Here is a 21,120-nt window from a genome sequence, read left to right as displayed (position 1 = left end):
TCTAAAAAGTTACCAGGATTTTATCAGGCAGTAGGCAGCCACCTTTTACTGAAACTTCATCCCAGCTTCACAAGATCACTTCTTATATTTTTCTTGTTATTCTCTGTCCTTTTTCTCCCCATCATCTTCAGTCAGCTAACCTCTGTTCCATTATCCACAGTTAATATGGAATATATATATTTTTTATTGCTATTTTATATCTAGGAGTTCCAGGAAGCAATAGCTGAAAATAATGTTAGCTTTTAGAATATTATTTTTCAGGCTTGCTGTGACAAGATTGTGTATTTGAATGTTTCTTACAGTGATCTATCACATGGACACTTTAAACTTTTCAAGAATCCTAGCTTCCTGCTTGTCATGTATTTTCACATCCAGGAAGTCTTTGTGAAATCTGTGCGAGAGCACACGTGCCTGCCCATACGAGTATTCTTCCTAAGCTGTATCCTCAGGTCTACAGAAAGGCTTTTTATCCCTTCATTTGTGTAATACTCTGTAGTCAAACTGTTATTCCAGACTTATAAGGTGATAATGTGAATATATTTAGCACACTTTATCAAGAAGATATTTTGCTAAAAGTGTGTTCTTTTATTGGGATTAATAAGTTCTTACACATGTTCTGAAATGCAATTGTACTCACTTCTAGCATTTTTTCAGAGCTTAAGGTTGTTAAGTATTAAGTCAGAGTCCGACAGTAATATTTGGAACTTTTCTTTCTTTCTTTTTTTTTTTTTTTTCTTTCCTCTCATGTCAGTTCAGATTGACAATAATTTGTAGAATCCAGATGCTTTAATTACATTTTGGGATGTGTCAGTTTACATAAGACTATTTTAAACTAAACAGATGTTATTTCAGCATTGTTTCTCATTTTCTTGTCTAACATATGCTTCCTGTTATGAGACTTAGTATTTTCTGCACAGAGTACATGGAGTTCATGCTGAAATTACTCAGGCTTTTCTTTTTAATGGATTTTAAGATGATTGATTCTGATTTGATGAAGTAACAAGTCTGAATTCAGTGATTTGTGTCTGTGATGATCACTTGAAACCCTGCATGCCTGGAGTATCTACAGAACTGGATTATTTTGATTGACTAATTCAAAAGTTGATGTAGATAAGTTGCTGTGACTGCATAAAAATGTATGCATGAGAGGTTAAACTCTACAAATCAAGGTAATTTGTTCACAACAGAATAGTGTTATGTACCTGGATTATTTCTGAAATTTGTCTTCACAATCCCAGTGTTTAAGCCTGTCACATGAATTCAGTAGATGTAATAGGTTTTGATTTCTACTGGAACTAAAATGTGGAGCATAGAGGAAATGAAGGAAGGCTGACGGATGAAAAATAATATTAACTGATTCCAAGACTATTTTTTTCCTTAAAAAAGTCTTATTATAGTTTAACTATCATAACAATTAATTTCAAATTATTTTGTTGGAAAATCTTTCACTTTTTTTTCTATTAAATGGCTGCTATATACCACCCAACTTTGAACAAGACAGTCTCCTTCTTATTTTAAAGTTTTCATAATTAAAAAATTGTTGATATCACACTCTTTTGGCTGCTCCCTCTGTCCTTTTCAGATTTCTGGGGTTACAGCCATACTCTGACCCTTGGGAACTCTGGCCATTTTTCTGATCCAGGTCCACAAGGAACGGCATCCCAAGCCCTGCGAAATGGGAGCCCCGGTGTGCTCTAGCAGAGTATCAGTCAGAACGACTGGAAGAGCAAGGCTCCCAGACACGCTGCAGAACAGAGCAAGATGGACCCACAGACATAGGCAGAGAGACTCCCCTCGGCCAACTGGTCACCTCCACCTTCACCTCCCATCCGGGGGCGATGTGTCTGGTGCAGTCTCATGATTCTCCTATCCTGTAACCGAGACGCGGGTATGTTACTTGTTCAGGGCAATGTCTCTGAGGTGTCAGCTGCGTTTGGCTACCTACTTATTTCTCCATTTGTAAGCCGGTGGCGTGGCAGTGACCAGAGGTTTGTTTATTGCTTTTAAGTGTTTTGAAAAACCTAATCGACTACATATACAATAAACTATGGACTACTGGAAATGTCTGATTAAACTCTAAGACACAATTTAAGTTTTATTTTTTGCCAAACATTATCTTGAGTGAGGGTGGGAAAATGCAGAAAATAGAAACCACCCGGCTCTTCTTAGTTGTATCTAGACTGAAATGCTATATGGCCACCAGCAATGTTTCATCTGTTTGTGTTGATTTCATGACATTTGGACAAGATTTCAATGAAGTGTAATTATTTTAGTTCATTATGTAGAAAAAAATAATATGAAAAGAAAATTATCCTGAAAGAAATCCATCTTTGTATAGATAAGCTATGCGCCTGAAACATGATTATCTATACTTGAAGTCTTGTGAAAAGAAATACAGTCTTAATTTTTTGTTTTCATTGTTCCAGTATTTGATACTTACACAATTTTTTGTGCTATAGTCAGTTATGAAATACTTTATGATCATAGCTAATGGCAGTTTGGAATTATAGATATTGCTCCTGTTCTTTGTGAACTTCTGCCATTGACTTCACCAATATGAAAATCTATGCCATAAACAAATATTTATTTCTTTATTCTCAGAAAGAAAAAAAAAAGTATTTATATGATTCTAAGTATTTTCTTACTTTGTTAAATCATCATCATAATCATCTAGAACTCTGACCTTATGCCATACATAACATTTTACTAATATGCAGATATTAAGCTAAGAAAACATGCTAGCAAAAGCAATTATCTCCCTCTTGCTTTTTTTTCTTTCTTTTTTCCTCAATTAATTTTACTGATTATGCTATTCATTTATTGTTCGTTATAACTTTGAAATGTGTTGGACTAAGAACAACAGGGTTTTTTCTTTATTAATCATCCAACTTATTTAAATGTCCAGTTAATCAAACTGGATCTTCCTCACATATGCAGAATATGTCGTCACTCTGGAAGGTGTTCTTTAGCTTGTCACACTGGTCTTTTTGAAAAAGAAATGAATAAACCATCATGGCATATTGTCTATAGAACTGTCTGTTGAATGGTCTCCCATTGCCTCCTCTCATACAGTAGCAGAGAGATATGCCAGATATACAGCCAAGCCTGAGAAATATGAAGTATCTAAATTGTTCAAAAATTAATATTTTGGTTTTAATTTTTGTTAATTGCTGAATTTAAGAGCAGAATTTACCATCTCCAAATCAAAAATGTTTGGTTAATTATTCTGAACCCCTAAACAATAATGAGATTGGTTGAATTTCTCAAAAAGTTTGTGCACTTTTCTGCACACAATTTTGAGAAATATAAACACTGCAGCAAATAGAAATATAAATACTATGGTAAATGGAAAACACTGTTGTACTGGCCATTTTTCAGAAAAGTTACATTGTATTTTCTCCTTCAGCAACTATTAATCTGAAATAAACATGAAATAGTTTCATGTTTAGAATAGACTATGGTGATTTGAATTTCCTGGTTTACCTTGTTACTGGATTGCAGAAACTGATCATCTGGTCACATACTGGCAGGGAGAAATGAGAAAAGGAAAGAGTCCTGCTTCCCTCTCTAAGGAAGTATCCAGAACAGACTAAAGTACAATCTTCTCTCCATTTCTCTACTCAAATGTCAATTACAAACACAGAAGCTCTGGAAGGCTCAGATCCACTCCGTGTAATGCAGACATACGCTCTTATTTCCATTACCAGGGTTTTGAATACACATTTGATTCAGAAAGCTTAATTTTATTATGAGAACAAATAAAGATAGCACATTCCAAATTTTGGAATTCACAGAATGTATTAGAATGTGATTGTTTCTAAAAACGTATAATTCATTGTCAATGAAATGCTGATTATTCTTGTATTTGTGAGTCAGAGGAATACTAGAGGGAATGGAAATATTTTATTCTATGAATCTGAACTGTTATTGTTATGTCTTTTGAATAATAGTTGGTCATTAACAAAAAACTATTTCCTTCCTGTAAAGAATATATATTATTAATGATGTTGAAGAGTTCTTTAATTACTCACAATGTTAGAAAATACTTCCATAATTACTATCATGGAACTTAGGCAACACCATCTGGTACACAACAGGAATGTTCAAATCCAAAGGTGTTGTATCAGCATATATTCTCTTTATAGATTAGTAATTCAGTCAAATTCATTTAAACTCTATTTTGCTAGCCATAAAATTCTGACATAAGTCTAAGATGAACATTTTTTAAGTTTATCGAATCTAAGTAAATTTGGTGCAATCTATTGTTTAGATAACTACAACATATATCCTATATCTACATATACACATATGTACATATATACAATTCACCCTTGAAAGTTTGAACTGTGAATACTTAAAATATATCTGTAACAAGACTTTAAAATATATCTGTAATAAGACTCATTATTTTGATAAAGTCTGTCATTTGAAATCTGAGTACAATTGTACTCAGGTAAACAAGAGATGGATTCTTTTTTCAGTTTAATTTAAAATTAATTTTTGGCTTAAAGTAGAAGCATAATTTAAATACTTTTCACTACCAGGTTGGAGTAAATCTCCCTGTACTGTAGAGTTGCATTATTCTTCCTTCCTGTCCATGAAAAACTGACTCTGAAAACATTCACTTTTTGCTTAGCATAAGATTTTTTTTTTCCATTACTGAAGAAAATGACAAATACAACATCATCACATCTAGATACTCCTTTGTATACCAACTCCTATAGACTATTTTAGAGTAGAAATAAAGAGAAAAAACACAGTAGTCAACATTCAAGGAGCAGCATCACAATTTGTGTTGCAGGCACATATATAGATTCAAGTTATACCTGTATACACATAGAAAGGGCACGTACACTTGAAAATGATCCACAACTGCTTTGTGGATTTTTACCAACTGAAGCATTCAACTGACAGATGTGTGATTCAGGAGTAGGGAATTATGATCTACATTTTGTATAACTACCCACATTTTCTGTTCTTTCATCAAGTAGATATAAGATGCCCCCATCCCATTTTTGCCCACTTCCACGAGAAGTCTTTTTCTAGTTAAAAAAAAATACAGAAAATCCAAAACATAGCATGTTGTCATCTCCATTTCTCTACTCTTTATTAAATACATGGTACCTCCTTCCAGTACCCAAATAAGGTATTGTCATCTAGAAGATCAGTAGTCAGCATCGTAATTTAGGGTAGCTCAACTAGACATTTGCATTCCCTTCGTGCTCTGGAGGGAGATCCAGCATTTTGTGAAGGTTGGTGAAGAACACTTTAAAAGACCACAAGTAGATCCTTAAGAATTTCTGAATAGTTGCCTATTTCTCTAAGTGCTTTCAAGGAGAAAACTCACCATGATCCTCTTTCTGGAAGCATAGGGATTCTTGAGGTCTGAGGAAACTGAGTTGGAAGGTCACTGCTGCTCGGAGGACCCAAGTGCCATCCGTTTTATATGTGTGCATGAGTGTGTGTGTGTGTGTTGAGCATTTGGATATTACAGACCCCAAGTCTTCCCCAACCCCCACCCCCCTAGCGTTTGGATACCTCCTTACTGAGATCTGCATTGTAGCAAATCTTTCATACTTTGTATCTCATGTGGAGCACCTGTGGACCTTTATGGATCAAATGGAGACATGAACTCCCTGGAAATAGTATGTTATTTTATGCAGTAGTGGAAGATTCAGTTTGATGACGAGGAACATTCTTCCCATGATGCATGTTTAGTATATCAAAGCCGAAACAAAAACAGAATTGTTTATATTTCTTCTGTGTGATCTAGTGTCACTAACATGAGATATATCAACACTATTTTTTTTCATTAAAATTATATAACAGTAATAAAGGAATTATTTTATGAATTGGCAATCATTCACACATAATTTGGATTCAGTCAGCTCCTACATAAACAAAATACAGTTATGATAAAATAATAGAATTCTGGAAATTCTTCACACTGATAGAAATATTTATATACTTATGGGTATGTACCAGATTCTCCAGGAAATGATAACAATGTTCTCTCAAATTCCATTTCAAAGAATCATATTTAAAGAACTTTTTTTTTTTTTTTTTTTTTTTTTTTTTTTTTTTTTTCCCTGCCAGGTGTTTATTTCTTGAACATACAGGAAGTAATTAATATCCCTAAACACACACATTTACTAGCAGTTTAGCCTATCAGAGGCTATGGATATACAAAGTAGTAGCGCAGGACAATAGAAAAGGATTTGCTGAGTTAAACAGTGCTGAGAACTTGACATTTACAGTATATGTTTTTCAGGAGACTTACTTGTCATAGTCCAATTATCATTGACCACATTGTTTTAGATATGTCTCATGTGGGCGGTTTAATGCAGAAATTACTTATTTGAAGTTATTTAACATTACATGAGATTTTGATTTAATACAGCTCAACTGATATAGCCAGTTGATCCACTCAGCTGATTTAACCAGCTCATCCACCCAACTGATTTACCTGTTTATCTAGAATGGAAGCCACAATCTGGTCTCCTTTTTATGATATAAGTTCAGCTTCTTTTGCAACAGCTGTGCCCAATCGCTTCCTGTCATCTTCCCCGAGCTTCATGGGTACGTAGGCCATGCCTATGTCCTCACAGCCTTCTGCTACGTAGGGTTCATAGACAGGTCACATTACTCCAAATTAATGCTACCCTGGTCCCACAGCCCAAACACTCTTTTGTGGTTAGAGCACTCTGGATACATTCCTGGAGCTTATTTTCTGGTGTAGTTTTATGTGGAATGAGTCAGGTTTGCGCATTCTGAGAGCACTATAGAGCATGAAACAAACTGCGTTTTGGACCACCGGGAGATTTGCACTTAAAGCACACTCTTGATCTGAATGAAAACATTGATGTCAGCACATCCAAAAGACCCTAAGCAAGGCTGGCTGATAAGGATTAAAAACCCAACAGCAGACCCATAGCCTTTTGAGTCAGCCACTGAATATCATGTAGGATACCCAAAGAAGTCTAACATATCTGTTTAGGCATCTGAATTTCTCACAGAGTCTTTTAAGATTTATTTTATGGGTCAGAGACCACAAGGACTTCTCACTTCTATTGTTCTATACAGTCATTAAAAGGGAATCCTAAAGGACTTTCTGTTTTTCAGTTTCTGTCACTAGCTCCTCTTTGTAATCATACAGCTTATTAACATTAATATGATTATATAGGTTGCATAGATGCATATATAGGGTTTAGATGAGGTATAAAAGTTATATAGTTGTATAGATGTATATATAGGGTGTTCTTTCCTGGTATATATTTTGTGCCAACTCTGAAATTAAATTTTAATCTCAGCCTATAAATTGCATCTTCTGAAACTGTCAATGGTGTTTTTCAGACTGTGGTATCAGAAACAGTTTATTTGAAATCCCCTCATCCCAAAAGCTGCAACAAGAAAATCAGCTGATTGTTTCATAGTTGCTGTCTTTAGCCATTATCATAAAAAAAATGCTTATTTTCTATTCAGGAGCTTTACTTACCACCTTTTGAAAAAGATTCTCGTATATGAGTTTATTTAATTCCTTTTTATTTGGTTCTGCTCATTTTGAAGCTGTTGTAATTCTTTGGGATATTTGGAAGGATGACAATTCTTTAAATGAAAAATTTCCAAAATCCTTGTTCTTTTCATCTTAGTATTCAGACCTTTGCTCTTTACCTTTTTATCTCTTTTCATGTTGAATAATGTCCAGAGCCCCATTCTGGTTGATGCAATGCAATAAAAAAGTAAATTACAGTCCCTAACGGGACTACTTCGACCAAAGGCAAACATGTATTTTTAAACTTGTCACTCTAGCCTCTTTTTGTCAATAATGTAGAGAAAATGGAGCCACAATTTATCTGATTGTAACATACATTTTTAAACTACTCAGATTAGGTTATGTTTATATTCAACAGAAATAATTAAATTCTTTAAATGAGTTTGACTTGTTTTAAAGTATGTATCAACATGATATTTACAAACTGTAGTTAGCGTGGAGGAATACAACAAGAAATATTGATATTTGAAAACAAAACTGAAAATAAATCACAGGGTCACAATGGACAGCGAAGCATGATTTTCCATATTTTACTCTTCTATGCTATATCTGAATTACTTCTTTTCTCATGTTGGTGCAGCCAAAAAAAAATGAGACGAGCAAACAGAGAATGTTGGACTTCTCTGGATGTGTGAACATTCTTCATGGTGCAGACATATCAGCTAGTAATTGACTGCATTTTACTTTCTCTAATTACCTTTGAAAATCCCACTAGTTTTTATTGATTGGTTCTTCTACCCAGTTCAAAGATTTTCCTGGTTGTCCTTTGTTTGATTTTTTTTTTTTTTTTTTTTTTCAGATGAGAGGAGTTCTTTTTGATTTCTTTTAGATTTTCCTAGTCTCCAGGAAACAAAAAATAATATGTTTCATTTACTAAACAAAACAGGGAGAAATAAACAGCTATTCATAGCTAGCAGCTTGGACAGGTACATTAAACATCTAAGCTTACTTAAAAAAAAGAAAAAAGAAAAAAAGGAATATATGGTACTTAGTATGTCAAAATGGCTTTTGCTTATTATATTCTAAGCTTGGAAAGTCATCCTTAAATTAACTGAAACTTTGAGCCAAAAATAAGTGAACATTATGTGACAATAAGTTGATGGCACAGTGCTTATTTTATCTTTTGTAACAACATAACATGAATAAAAATATATTTTCCATTATAAGAGTCACCATCACCTTAGCTAGTAATTTGCTTGGCAAGAAAGATATGACAAATCGCAGTGAAGTAAACATTTATGAAAATGATTTTGGTGCAAGGTTGAGCAAATAGCTCACTAACATGAGTTTTCCATGTTTGCCTCGTTTTTATCAGTCCATTAACTCAAATTTTGTTCGATCTGATGAGAATACACATAGTAAAAGGAGATTAAAATGCAAAAACCACTGTAGCAAAACTACCCAGACTCATACTATGAAAGTACTGATACTGAATAAAAATTTCTTGTTGTTCAGAAATCGAAGATTCAAGAAACTTGCTGAAAGCAAAATTCAAGCCTGATGCAATTAACAGCTTTCATTTAGCTAAGACTGTTTCTGTTTGCAGAGATGGGTCAGCACAAAAATACCTTGTGGATTCTATGATTTTCCTATTAATTCCAGTAGCAAGATCTGGATTTATATGCAAAAACTATTCCAAAAACATTAGTTCAAGTGTATGGTTCACTATATTGCATGATTCCACAATGATACTGCCACCTGCAAAGTGCTATAAATACATTTTTCCCTCTTTCATCATTACTCTTGTATACTGTTTTGCTTTGATATTTTCTTTTGTACTGTGTTTGTACAGTTTAAAGTCCAAAGAAGTCTTAGTAAATGACAAGGGTGCCTAGACGATTAAGTCATTAAGTATAGTAAAGCCCTAATTCCATCTCTAAACAATGTGAAGACCTAATAAAGGCTGCCATTTTAAAAGTTTAGTCATTATTTTCATAGTGTAATGGTACACCATTACTAAAGAAAATGTTTCTGTTCTCACATTTTACTATAAACAGCTAAAGCGGTTGATTATTTCTTTAATATCATTCTTTATATAGTAGACTGTTCATAATTTTATTATATTCACCAAGGCAAAATCATTTATCTTTTGAATACTAAATCCAAGTAAATATTTTGAAAAGCCTGCTGCACAAGACACCAAGTTACTATGCATGATGAGCTTTCAGTAGATTCCTTATGGCTAAAAAAGATATTATGCTTGTTTAGAGACTCTTGAAACCCAAAGGATTTAATGTTTCTGAGATTTCTGATTTTCAAATATAAAATCCAAAGAAAGAACAAGAAAGAGCTTGCATATGCAACTGTTGGGTAACCCACTGGGTAACTTGCAATCTATTTCCTTTAGGCAAGGCAAAGGGAATGTTTATCTGCTACAAATATCAGCTTCAAGCTACAGAGATTCTTTTATTTCTGAACAAGATGGCAGTTGCCATAATACTCCGTGGTACTTATTAAAGCCTGGATTGTTACAAAAAGGATGTTCTCTACAACTTGTCAATATTCTTCACAGAAAAGAGTAAATCTTCTCAGTAGTGGCCTTATTATGGAGTTTGGTTTAGGATTTGTAAAACTTATTTGACATCTAGCAGTGTAGTTAGATTGCTACTACATTAAAAATTCTCAGTAAAAAAAAATAATAGATGGAAAACATTTTAAGCATTGTATTGATTGTTTCTTTAAGGTGAAAATTAAAGCTCGGCATGAGGTAGAAGTTTGTCATGTCCTCCCATGCAGAGGAGGCACAGAAAAAGTTTCAGAAAATTTATAACAGTCTGAAGCAGTAAAAAGAAAAATAAAAAACACAGAGAGGAAATCCTATCTTTGGTACAAGTTACCTATGACTGCATAACTCTCAAAAAATACTTAGTACTATTTCATACTATTAAAATAAAACAATATTGTAATTTTTTAAAACAATATGGTAATACTTTGTACATTTCAAATGACAAATCCCAAGCGTTTCCTCCTTTTTAATCTCAGTCAACTTTTCCAGCCAAAGAAGTTACAGAACTGCCAAAGTTCTTTTTAATTAATGTAATCAAAACCATAATATAATTTCTGCAGTCCAACATTTACAATATATGGAACAGAATATAGGTTAATACAATTAATACAATATTTTATTTTGGCACAGGATGCTCCAGTTTTAAAGGTTGGAGCATATGACCCATTCTACTGTATCAATGTAATTCCACATAAATTAAAGTATTTTATTCCATAGAACGAGGCGTTGAGGATAATCAGGACTGTGATATAGCTTCTAGAGTAAATATCTCAGTCCATCATGCCAAATTTATCACAGGTACTTAAATTGATGTTTGATACCTACCCCAGTTTAGTGCTTGGATCATAAGGTTGTTGCACAGATGTCTCAGCTAATTTCTCCTCATACACAGTGAAGTATGAGGCAGGTTTCAGAGTGCTGTGCACTTAATCCCTAGTGTGTATTTTCCGCACGCCTCTATAGACACATTCATGACCAAAGGCTTTGTATGACCATCCCGAATAACTATACCAACAGAAATTGGAAGCAAATGCATCACTCTGCATCACAGAGAACCTTCTTCTAGCCAAGAAATGCCACCCTAAAGACCAATTTTTCCCATCCCTCATTTTCACAGTAAGTATCAAGAAGATAGCACCATCACCAATGCACATTTCCCTTTCCCTGTTAGAATTCTAAAGTTCTCATTATTTTTTACTGTTATCTCCCACTATTCCAATCTGTTCTATCGTACTGCTACTATTCTGTGCTACTCTAAAACTTACATAAAATGCTATTCTTTCTTTCTCTTCTCTTTCCTGGCACCATTTTTAACTGAAGGCTAAAATAAAAGCATTATGTTTATTTGTACAAGTAGTGGAATGTGAGTCTCATCTCAGGAGCTTCCTTTCAGACAGGTTCAGGTGGAATGTAATAGTGCAAGCATGACAAAAAGCAATGAACTTTTATGCAGCAATATCTCGGTAGCAGAAAAGTTGTTGTTGAACTATGGTGTATTTTCACTGACAAAGTTTAGCTGACAAGACTTCATGGAAATATGTGGAGAACATGAATGAGAGAAATCTCTTAGTCATAAGTACACCTTTAAACATTTAAAATTAAATTTCTATTGGATATCCATGCAACATAAATGCCATGAGTGGATGGACGGCACATAGACAAGATCAATTACTGGAAAATATTCTCATGTAAAAACAGTCCTAGACTCTCTCTTTGTTGCAGGTGAATCCAGATCTCCAAGTGAATGAAGAAAGTTTAGAGACTCTCTGTCTGGCCTTATGGGGTTATCTTCTCTGTCTTATTTGCTAAGCTGTAAGAGAGACAGTACCTGCTTTCAGAAAAACAAGTACTCCTGTTCTCCAAAAACTATTGGCAGACTGGGAAGGACGGGGATATTCTTCTCAAAGTAAATTTAGGGCGGATATTAATACAGAAATTTAGGAATCTTGCAAATTTTTTGCATAGTTCCTAGATGAAAGTTCTATTTTCAGATATGAATTACTATATATGAAATATATGAGTGTAGAAATATACAAATATTGAAACTATTCCTAGTTTCAAGATTTCAGTTTTCCAAAGCCAGCAAACCATAGCTGAGTATTGGCAGGAGAGAGAGTGAAATTAGAAGTTCTATTTTTGAGGAGTATGTTAGAGCACCACAGTCACTGATGAAACAACTGGGCTATGTACTGCTTAATATTAGAAACAATCAGGCACATCAACTGAATTGCTCCTCCAGGCAATTTCTCATCAGAGGTTCAGGCAGAGATGATCTCGCTACAAATAACAAATTAATTTTGGAAGGGACTCAGTATATTATTGTTATTGTGAAAATTTCTCTCCATCAACGACAATATTGCCTAACAAACCTTTCTCCTCTCCCACCAATCTCATTACTATACCACTCTTAAAGAAAAATGATGTTAGAAAGCATTAAAATGTGAAAAGCATGTAGTCATTTAACATTAGGGAAATAAATATATATGTATATTTATGTATGTATATACATAAAAAAAATCTACATTTTAAAGTCTATGAGTTTTTTTGTTGATATCTCTTTAGCACAACAGCTACTTGAATTATATACTTATTCCCATTTTACTTCTATTCTCTTAGTTGTTTACTTGTATTTGAAAAGGCTCCCCTCTCCTGAGTTATATTTCTTAGATTTTTCTTAGTATCAGATGAAATAGCTTTTTTGTCTCATATACTAAAAGACCCCTTTGGAGTAACTTATATTCATAGCTTTTTTTTTTTTTTTTTTTTTTTTTTTTTTTTTTTTTTGAGAGAGACCTTATGCTAGTTAATAAGAGCAGAGGTTTCTGGGGGACCAATGACAGCTATGGCAGATGGTCTTAGCCCTTCACTAAATCATCAGCATTCCTCCTCATCCTAGCAGTTTTCAGGTCATGAATTTTGCAAGTATGTTTACCTATGAGCAGTCTCAACAGGCTTTCTTTCCTAAAAAAGGGAAAAATAACTGATTTCAGCACACAGAAAGTATGGATAAAAAACAGACTCCAGGATTAAAAGTAAATGTGTTTGCAATTAGTGCCAAAACCTATTTTGGAATTAAATACACATATGTGATGATTAAATGAAACACTGCAAAATCATTAGCTGTTCTGTTTTCTCTTGCCCATATGAAATTCTGAGTGAGGGAAGATGAAGGGTTACCTGTGTATATAACAAAATAATCTATGGAACAAAATATAAGTTTATGTCAATGTTCTTGAACTTAGATCAACTAGATCTGACTGGAAATAGACAGTCTAAGTATTTAAGTGCCACTTAGAAGTATGTAGGCTAAAATAATTTACTCGAAATATATAGCAAAAGAAATAATCTAACCCTGATTCCTCAAGGAACATTTAGTCCTGTGAAAAGCTTGGTAGAATCTAGTCTGATTTTTTTGAGCTTCATTTTGGGAAAAGTTGTGTATTCTATACTTTTAATGAGCTATAATTTCCTAGAACACTAGCTTGCTCTATGTATGAAAAATACTGTGGGCATGAATATTAGAAAATAATTAATGTCAACAAACTTTAATGAGTAGTATATGGTATGCTGACAAACAAGAGCTTAGCTCTGCTCTCAGATCATTCTACTAGAGGCAACAGATGACTCTACAGATCCTCAGAATGTTGTCTTTAATGTATGGCAAATTTCTATATTTTTTGCTGTGTATGATGTATGAAATCACATAGCTAGTTTCGACTTTTGTATTTATTATTATTTCCTATTATTTCTTATGTCCAACTGTCTTAAAAATTAGCTGAGGCTACATTTTATTTTAAATGTAATTTACACTTTAGGAAACATGATCAATTAATCTCTCTACACTTCTTTTCCATTTCAACCTGTTTCTTCACTGACTTCTTTTCATTCGATAAAATATTAATATTTTTTTGCTCTGCAGATGAAGCATTTTATATGCAACTACAGGGGTATAAAACTCAGAAACATTTTGAAAGGAAAGGGAAATTTTTGAAGGGAAAGAAAACTTATAATTTTCTCTTCTTTCCTGGGCTAGAAAATGTAAAAACTGACTTAAACAGGATATTCCCTTCTATTTTTTTCTGGCTCTATGATGCCAGCACTAAGAGCTCAGTAGGAGCACATTTTCAACAACAATCCTTTCTTCAAACTTGATTGTTAGAGAATGCCCTAAGAAGCGGGAGAAGAGGGTCTCAATCCCCCTGGAGGGTTTAACTCACATCTCCTATTTAATGTGCATAGCATTATGAAAAAAGAGAGAAAATATTCTTTCTCTAGATTTCATAAATAAATAAATGACAAAAAAATGGCCGTAGTTGTTGTGCCTTACGCTGAAATGAAGCAGAGGACCTGCTGACTTGCAAAGGACTGAAACGTCATGCACAGAACAGAATGAGAAATTATAAATTTACACTATTATAACTTTACAATGGACTTTTCATCAGGCTTTGGAAAGGTCTGATGAATTCCCTTTACACCTAAGCTGCACGATTTTTGTCAGTATAAGTGACAATCTGAAGTTCCCTACAGTCAGATCCATCAGGTTCTATTTAGAAGGAATATTTCCTCCTTCCCTGACAGAGTAGTTCAGTATGTTTGATCCTGGGTCAGTGCTGCTGAAGTAAGATATATTTTGGAAGTGTTTCTGTAGTGTTAACAATAGCTTTGTTATCTGGAATATCAAAGACTCTCCATATTTCTGTGGACAATATGAAAGACTGTCCCAAAATCATGTGTCATTCAATGATGTGTGCTATTTTAACATATGATTGTTCTTTGTATTTTTCTAAAAAAATTAGGGTAAATACCTGAAAAAGTTTCTTTATTGTAATGATCTACGTGTTAATTTTAAGTCACTGCAACATTGTTGAGCTTTGTTAGTGTTAATTTTTTGAATTTCTATAAATTTGACTGCTCTTTATACATTTGTTGATAAAATTTTTAACAGTACTGGAATCCAGTTCTATAATAGTGTTTAACTTCAAAACACTATTTATCCCAATATTTTTTAGTATTTTTAGTATTTCGGTATTTTTAACTGTTATAGATATAACCAAGTGAGTAAATATGCACTATAAAGAGAACATGTGGGTTTGTTACAAATTCGAGGATTTCAAATTGCTTCTCCATCCCTGGTTAGCTTTACTCAGATTTTTATCTTCTTGGGGTGTCCTTCAGATTCTGGGAAGACCCAAGAGTTATCTCTAGGATGGCCTGATGGTGCCAAATAAATTAGTGTATTTAAATCTGATAGCACAGACATTTAATGAGAGCTATTTCACTGCCTGCTGGTTTTGAATTATGCGGACCTTTTCTTTGGTTTGAATATCCAGCCCTCTGAGTGAGAGAGTTCTAAGATTCTGGGTTCAGTTTTGATGGTTTTCTTGGTCAACTGTGAGAATAAGCCTGCTTCTGGAGATGATGTCAGATACAAGCATGTATAAAGGACAACAAAGAAGATACCAAGGCTTTAAACATTGAAGGACTTTACCAGGAGAACAGAATCTTCTGGGAAACTATGGGTGACTTTTTCAAAGACAGTTTTGTTGCCTAGATAGCTGTTTAGTTTCACTACTACTGAGAGTTTTATAGTCAAAACAAGCGGTAATTCACACTGAGATTTTAAGCAAAAGACTTTTTCATTAGACTGTTTATGCTTAAATAAAACTACTCTAAATAAAACTATCCAGTGACTACTCATTAACTACAAATAGTTAGTTACCATATGCAAAATAAATGCTAGATATTTTAAAAAAAGCTTTTTTTTTTTTTTTTTTTTTTTTTTTTTTTTTTTTCCCCTACTGGGAAAACTTGCTTGAAAATCCACCAGTTGCTGTTCTAAAAATCTTGTAAAAATTCTCAACAAGTACACTGGCCACTTCACTCTCTTGTTCAGGATTAAAGATCATTATTACATCACTCCACTCTTTACAAGCTTTATATCTAGAATATCCCTAAAAATGCTTAAGAGTCTTTTCACTTGTTAGCTTTTGAGGAGCTTTGTAAAGATGTTATTAGCTAGAGCACTTTTTGTTATCTAATATCAGCAAGGCCTTTGTTTATCTCTTGCCTGAAAAACAGTGCAAAAAAATACAGAAGCAGCTTGACAGCTTGGCAAGTTTGGATGTAATTGTTTATAGACCTGACTGTGACAGGATTTATGTACTAGCACCTGTGTGTTCCTGACAACCTCTAGTTATAGCTTTTGTATTTACTTTTAGTTGCTCATTGACTTCTGATTCACAGCACTTGGAAGATAAAGGAACTCACTCAACTTTACAAGCCAACTTTGTAAAATCAGTATTTTATGGTTTCTCATCAATGCAGATGCATTGCAGGAAAAGCTTTCTATTCAAATTTCTTTTTTATCATCTTAAAATACCTCTAAAGAACTTTGCTTTGAGCTAACATAGATCTGATATATGATGGACATTCTAGAACACTGAAAGATCACTGATTCCCCATGCTACTCATAAGACTAGCAAATCTGAAAAATCAGCTTGTTTCACTGATTTATACATAGTTTGTAACTATATAGTTATATGTACTATAAGCTCCAAAAGTGTAGGATTTTATTTAATGGCTTTATGTGACATAATACAACAGAAAATGTATTGGAGAGTGTTGGATTTCAGGAAAAATGGGAAGTGCAGCCAGTGATGATGACTTTCTCTGTTAAGTGTGAAAGTAAAATCAATGTCATCAGTTTATTGAAATATTAGAAAAAGTTCTCCTCTTCCTCTTCAAAAAAAAAAAAAAAAAAAAAGGGGGGGGGGGAAAGGTGGTGATAAATGACCTTTTTTCAAGGTCCCTTGATAGTTACAATGGCCCATTTCTACGTGGCCTGCAGTTGTAGATGCAGAATAGTCTTGCTGCAGATATGAGACAGGAAAAACACAGCTAAAGTTGATAGCTTTCCAACTCAGGGACCTCAGCTGGAGAAAGAAGGCATATGTGGAATGGCTGTCTTCAGCCTTGTCAAAGATAAACTGCAACGGCTGCAATAGCTTTACAGGAGGGTCTTTCTAATTTATTAAATCCAAATGGTCTTAGATATGTAATGGCCAGTTTGACACCTAAAATGGAAGCCTACCTCAATCTGCAAAAAAGACTCATGAACTACAGACAGCTAAAATACTTTTCTAGTGTCAAAAAAAAAAAAAAAAAAAAAAAGACAGACACATAAACCTTTAATAACTCTTCAGACAGCTTATAGTCCCTTCTTCTTCTTCTTCTTCTTCTTCTTCTTCTTCTTCTTCTTCTTCTTTCTTCTTCTTCTTCTTCTTCTTCTTCTTCTTCTAATGTCTTTCTCGCTCACATTTAAGGAACCTAAACTTTACCTAATTGTTTTCCAGATGCTTAGGTGTTGTTTTAGATCTTACTTCCTATGCCCAAAACAAAATTACCAGTATTTATGAGCAGAAAATCTGGGATTTCTCCAGTTACACTGACTAAAAATCTAAACAGGAAGGAAACTTAAAGGATACATTTGTGAATACCTGTAGTTTTAAAGTTTAGGTGGCAATCTGTCAGAGTAGTAGACATGATAGAAAATACTGTAGCTCGTCATTGAAATAAGACACAGCACAAAGTCACATTTTTTGACATTGATAGCTGGGTTTTATTATTGCACATGAGATCTAAGACAACTCTTCTCCATGAAAAATTAACAAATACAAATAATATTGGTATGCCTATATGATTATAGGAACCACAGTCTTGTCAGGCGGAAGAGAAGTAAAGCCATAAATAGTTCCCATTCTGGGGTTATATTGTGTGATCAAATCCCTAGAATACTTTTTTTTCTAGAATTAGAGTTGATTCAAAACTCTAATTCAAACTTTATTTAAAATTTGTGATGAAAAAGTTTTATCAGTTAAACAAAGTGCTTTCTTCTGCATTTTGTTTACCGTCAAAAATATTTAATAGAGAAACATTTAAAAGTGTTTTCTCTTCTTATAGTTTAGAATTTCACATTTTATTTCTGGTTTATAGACTTTACAGTTTGATTCTGCATTTTAGTTTCTCTTCATAAAATGCCAATTCTATCAATTCAAATTTACTGAAATCTTTACTGAAACATCTTATATTTCTATTAGATGAAAGATCTCTTTCCATTATAACAATGAATCCATTTTACCATCTCAGACTGGAAATATACAGTAAAAGGAATATCAAAAAGGTAAGTCAAATGGGAACAATGCTGATGTTATAAAAACTTCTGGACCTATGTTATCAATAATATAATATCTCAATACAATTGGAAAATTATATATAAACAAAAAGACAAAGTAAAGAAGTATGATGGAATGATAGGGGCCATTTGATAAGTATTAAACAATAATTTTGTTTTATAGAGTTGATGGAGACCTTCATGCCAGGCAAACGATTTGCTTACCTTTTTATCTCCTCTCTTTTGGGTCAGTTCATTCACACATCTTCAGCCTAGGAGCAATGACATTCTGCAAGCAGGGTATAGAGAATTTGTTAACACACACACAAGACAGACAGATAGCTATGATTTAACAAGCTGCTAGGCTGAGCACCGATGTGCTCACCACCCTGATGGAGTACCACAAGAGCCTTTGCTATCAGGCAGGTGTCAGTCTGGAGGGAACGGGGCGGCCTCACAGCTCCCTGCAGCGGGTCCTTGGTGTTGATGAGCCACCATCTGCCCCTGGCTCTGTGGACGTTGCTGAACAGCAAACAACTGAATCCACTAGCCCGACAGAGATGAGGCTGCTGCAGCTCCGTGTCCCCATTCCAGCCTGTAGTGAGACTTTTGTCAATAGGCAAAAACATGCACATACGCACAATACACACACATATGTATGTACATTTATGCACGTGCACGCACACACACACACACACACAAATACAACTCCCTGGCCGGCCAGCCAGACCAGCATGGACAGAAACACAGAGCACTCAGATGAATGTGAGCAGCCCGGTCCTTTTCCTCTTCTCTGGCTGATCAGAATGGAAGTCTGATAATGGGATTTAGGTATACATGGACATATATAATATGCATATATACACACAATATGGATTCCTCCAGTGACTGCTCTTAGGCAATCAGCCTCCCAGTTGCTGGTAGCAGGACATGTGAGCCCCCCCAGGCTCACAGCCCCCCTCCAGCTGCTAGCACAGAGACTTTCTCACCCATATATGCACACAGAATAGAGAGCCCCTTCACCCAGGAAAATAGAAATGGAATTTAATAAGACAGGACAGACTGTAGGGGAACAAAGCTGTATAGCTGTTTAAGGGGGAAAAAAAGTTTGTAAAATGTTGCTTTTGCTGGGAATGGACTGCTCAAAAATGGCAAAAATTCATACCCTAATTGTTCATACAGTTACATACAATACTTTCTATGGCAATCTTTCCACTACAGTGATAGGCACTCAAGTTCTTTCTCTGACTACAGTATGTCATATTTCAGTGATTAAGGAACCGATTATCAAAAGCCTGGTACAAATCCCTCTGAAGTCACAGGAAAGCCTTTCAACTTCAGTGTAGTTTGGATCAATTTGTAACTAAATAAGTACCTGTTCCAAGTGAAAATAAGTGAATTTATCTGAGGAATTTTTAATCTGTGCTGATACAGGGTTTGCAAGGTTTGAATTATAAATGAAAAAAAAAGAGGGGAGATATAACTTTTCCTCATAACAAGTGACTTTCCTGGATCTAATTCATTCTTACTAAATGTTGAGTTTTGGAATGATTATCCCATTTTCCTGAACTGTCTGAATGACTTCATTGTTCTCGCCATCAAAATGTCAGAGTCTTAAGACTAACATGGTCATTTACTTTTTTGCATCGAATACATTAGCAAAATGTAAGTAATAGTGACACTAAATAACAACAGGATGAACACAAAGCAATCATTCAGGTATATCAGTGAGGTAACGTTCCATGAAATTGCTTGCATTTTATTCTCTAATTCAGAGATCAGCCATGCTTTACAAAGAAGTTCAAGTGAGGTATTTAAAAATTCCATTTAATAGTTTATGTCTAATGTAAAACTTCTAGCAAGAAGTGCGCAACAAGTTTCTCCTTCTTCTTCATCTCTTGTCCACCCAGAAAAGAGAACACAAAATAGCATATGTGAAATACCAAAAAAAAAAAAAAAAAAAAAAGAGATTTTAAAGTATGAAAAGGAAGAAAAAGTGAAGTATAGCAATGGTATAATAGAAGTGCTTGATCCATTGGCATACCTTGAAATTTTAAAACTTATCTTGTGTTTACTCTTATCAGCTCAAAACTTTGCAAACACATGAGGTACAAAATCTGAAATTCTCTGGAAAGATACCTATGGTTATTTGGGGGCAATGCAGGTCTTAAAGTTTGTCAGTAAATTCAAGGTAACTATTTGAAGTATGCTTTTATATCAGAGATGATAAACCCAGACAACCAGAAAGAAATATATAAAAGAAATAATTGAGATAGGCAATCTGATGTCTTTATAGTTCATGCTTACATCACTTTTAGACTAGTTTTTCGAATGAATTGAAATCATGGTCGAGGTTTGTCTGTTGCTTGCCTTAAAATAACTATATAGCTTTGTTCCTCTGTCTTTTCCAGCTGTGTGGACAGGAAATTAAGAAACATCCTACCAAATATTCAGTTACTTCATTAAATATTTTTGATCTAGTAGATAACTTCATCCAACTATATCTGAAAATTCTGTAAGTATGATAGAGGGAAAGACTGCTTTAAAAGTTGATATAATGGAAAAAGTCACATAGAAAAAAAATCTCACTGCAAAAACAAAACAAAGCAAAACAAACAAACAAATAAACAAGAAAAAAATCCCACTTTTCTTCCAAGCCTGCAGACAATCATTAAAAAGTTCAGGAGCCAAAAATTAATTAGCTTAGGAATAATGAGAATGAACCGATGTTTTGGAAATGAAAACAGAGCAAAAGTTCTGTGTCTCATATAAGTCCAATGAGTGAAGAATTATTTTTTATTAACTATGTCTTATGACTAAACCATTAAAATTTGTTTTTCTCTACTTCTTAAAAAATAGGTCAATGATTTTCAGTATGTTTTCCTGAGTGAA

This window comes from Rhea pennata, chromosome 1 (genome assembly GCF_028389875.1).
Source record: "Rhea pennata isolate bPtePen1 chromosome 1, bPtePen1.pri, whole genome shotgun sequence".
NCBI classification, from domain to species: domain Eukaryota; kingdom Metazoa; phylum Chordata; class Aves; order Rheiformes; family Rheidae; genus Rhea; species Rhea pennata.
This window is presented reverse-complemented; position numbering follows the sequence as displayed.